At 34.5% G+C, this 3470-nt stretch overlaps 1 long non-coding RNA gene across 1 annotated transcript; it reads left to right on the top strand.

Moving 5' to 3' along the window:
• Positions 1-292: 292 nt before the first annotated feature.
• On the top strand, positions 293-1891 carry LOC106399408. Its single transcript, XR_001280014.3, has 5 exons — positions 293-535; positions 623-921; positions 1012-1139; positions 1222-1415; positions 1534-1891. It is a non-coding gene; the product is annotated as an uncharacterized LOC106399408 (long non-coding RNA).
• Positions 1892-3470: the final 1579 nt, after the last annotated feature.

Below are 3470 nucleotides of genomic sequence, written 5' to 3'. Positions count from 1 at the left end.
TACAATTACATTTTAAATATAACCATGACTGTATTTAAAATAGTTGTATTTATATATATGCATTTCTCTTGTTTCATCATTTTTTTTAGCAATCGAACATCACAGATCAAGCAGTAAAGCTCTATACATCTTTATATATAAAAGAGACTTTCAATCACTCCTGGGCATGCCAGCGAGGATGACACGTCACTAATTCATGCTCTCTGGAAGTGACATCTGTCCGCCTTAAACGAAACGATGCGTTTCATTTAGTTACGTACGGGCTTCTTTTTAATTTCTTTGGGCCCAGATGGGCTTTGTTTCGTTAGTTATGGCCTGCGAATAAGATCGGAAAGCGCTTGACCAAGAAAAAAAAAAGAAAGATCAAAAGCGCTAACCCTAACTATATCTTTTGTTCATTTGAGTCTGTGTTCCGCAAGAATGACAATCGATAGTTCTCAATCTCTCTGTAATGACTTTAATGGCATTAATACAGACGCCCAAAACGAGCCCTTCAATGCGTCGTTTCCATCGGCGAAATCTCCGCTATAAATAGGTTAGTATTCCCCTTCTGGAGATCTCTCTGCTACTTATCTCTTTTATTCTCGATCTTCTACTCATCTCTCTCAATGACCATCTCCAGGGTGTTTTTTTCTTATTTGAAGACCTGGAAGTGTTCATCGGTTGTGGAAGCTAGACTGCTGAGATACTGGGAGGCTAGGAACGTTAAGCGTGGAGAGCTTATGTGGGATCCATAAGATGAGAGGAGAGAGTTGGTTTCAAATAATAACAGGGCCTAACTTGGGAGGGAAGTCCACTTTCATTCGCCAGGTTGGTGTGACTGTACTGATGGCTCAAGTTGGTTCCTTTGTTCCTTGTGATGAAGCTTCAGTTTCCATCAGAGACTGTATCTTTGCCCATGTAGGAGCAGGCGATTGCCAAGTGAGTTTAGCTCTCTGCTTCTTTGTTTTTGAAACCGCTGAGTTGTGTAAATCCTCTTTTAAGTTTTTTTTTTAACTTTCATGTTTTTAGCTGCCTGGAGTGTCTACTTTCATGCAAGAAATGCTTGAAATCGCTTTGATTTTTAAAAGTAGCTACCGATAAATCACTAATAATAATCGATGAATTGGGCCGTGGAACATCAACCTATGATGGTTTTGGTTAGTTTTAACTGCAACGCCTCTTCTTTTATTTCGTTTTTGTGTTGATTTGTTGTTAACATTATCTTGGTGAATGTATCAGGTCTAGCATGGGCTATATGTGAGCGTCTGGTTCAAGTGAAGAAAGCTCCTACTCTGTTTGCTACTCACTTCCATCAACTTACTGCCTTGGCTCAAGCAAACTCTGAGGTTGCAGGTAACATCGTTGGTGTTGCAAACTTCCATGTCAGTGCACACATTGATACAGAAAGCCGCAAACTCACCGTGCTTTACAAGGTTTGCCTTAACCAAACAGCATCTGGTTCTTCCCCAAAAAAGCTTCATATTTGCTGAATCTTGAATTTCTTACAAATCTTAAAATATAATGTTTTGATGTCTATGTTTGTCTGGCTAGGTTGAACCAGGGGCATGTGACCAGAGCTTTGGGATCCATGTGGCTGAGTTTGCTAACTTCCCTGAAAGCGTAGTGGCTCTAGCAAGAGAGAAAGCTACAGAAGTGAAAAAATGCTAGGATATGCGAGCAGTTTACTTGATAGCAACATCAAGGCTACTTCCTTCAAAAACAAACGTACTACCAACAATACAGTGACTGGAATAGCTGGGAGTGTGTCCCCAAGATTTCATATCCAACTTCAGTGCATTGATTCATCAGTCACCCCATGGTTGGTTGTTGTTTTCATGTTAAATACGAGAAGAACATTTGGGCATATATATTACTTAAATTAATGGATGCATCTGGTTTAGAGTTGACAGCCTATGATTTCACTGATTTTGCAAATCCTGCAGTCATGGATATTCTTCTTTTGCATACAATCATCCGTCTACTCAAGGTTCATGCTTCAGCAAGAACTTTATTGCTCATCTCAGTAGGGGGAGTTACCAACCTCCGTACTTCAAAAAAAATCCACCTAGCCTCTTCCCTTAAATTACCAAGCCATACCACAACCAACTAGCTTCCTTACGGAACCAATCGTTTTCATAGCAGAACATTAAACAGAAACACCATAGACCCGCACAAATTTTTTAATCATATTACGTATGAAGCTTCTTTGATATTGGCATAGACAAGAACTGGAATTTGCATAAAGTTGGCTAACCACCGTCATTGTGTCGCCATTATTGCCACTCTACAAGTAATGCTTCGTCCATACATAGGGGCCATAAATATTCCAGGCTTCCAAAGTTGCAGAATTCCCAGTCAAGAAACGCTTAAACATATTATCAATTCTTTTGTTTGAGCTCGAAGGCGTATTGTCCCACTATAGTACACATTTCTTTATGGAAGCTGTCATCAGTGTTTTGACATGTTTTTTTCTGAGAAAACATATAGCACAAATATTTACCAATAAAATTAAAAATCATGTTTTATTTAATTTGATGAAAGTGAGAAAAAAAAATTAACTTAAAACAAAATAAAAAAAATTATTAAAATCAATGTTTAAGTATGAATATCATATTCATAAAATCAATTATGTATATATTATTATTTTTATTTTAAATTTTATATATAAGTATACAATTATATTTAGTTAATCGGTTTCTTTGGTTTATTCAGTTGGATCAGTTTATACACCGAACCATATTCATATACTGCGGTTTCTTAATAATAACACTAATTCGGTTTATTCGGTACTACCAAATCTAAACCATTTTCTCTATTTTCGTTCGGTTCAATTTTTATCGGTTTGGTTTTACCGGATTGAACACCCCTAGGATTTACCCTACTGATCACATATTTCCCTCTGAGCCGCCAGCGACCTTCATATATATATATATATATATATATATATATATATATATATCTTTCTGTGCCCAAATATTTTTATCATAATTTTATATATAAAGATATAATAATGAATTTAAGGTATAGAATCCAAAATATCTAAAATAAAAAAAAAATACTTGGAACTGTCTAAAATACCTGAAAGTATCTAAAAATAGTCAAAAGTAAATATTTGAAATAAGTAAAAAAAAAGACTCAAAAAAAACTAAAATATTTAATGGTTTTCCACTCAAATATTCAAACTAAAATAATTTCCACGATAATTTTATTTATTTAGTTATACATTAATATAATATATATATATGTGTATTACTTTTATTTTGGAATTTGAAGATCTTAAAATATATTTAGATTTCAATAAAATAAACACAATTTAAATGGTAGACATAAACTAAACTCGATAGGATATTTGAATAGACATAAACTGAACTCGATCAGAGATTTGATGTCCACCCATGCATTAAATTAAATTAAAAATACATCAGAACAATAACTCAAAAAAAATTAACTGTTCTTGAAAATAAATGAACAAATATTCTTATAGTCCC

This window comes from Brassica napus, chromosome C4 (assembly GCF_020379485.1).
Source record: "Brassica napus cultivar Da-Ae chromosome C4, Da-Ae, whole genome shotgun sequence".
NCBI classification, from domain to species: domain Eukaryota; kingdom Viridiplantae; phylum Streptophyta; class Magnoliopsida; order Brassicales; family Brassicaceae; genus Brassica; species Brassica napus.
The sequence above is the reverse complement of the archived record's forward strand: the minus strand, read 5'-3'. Positions and strand labels throughout refer to the sequence as shown.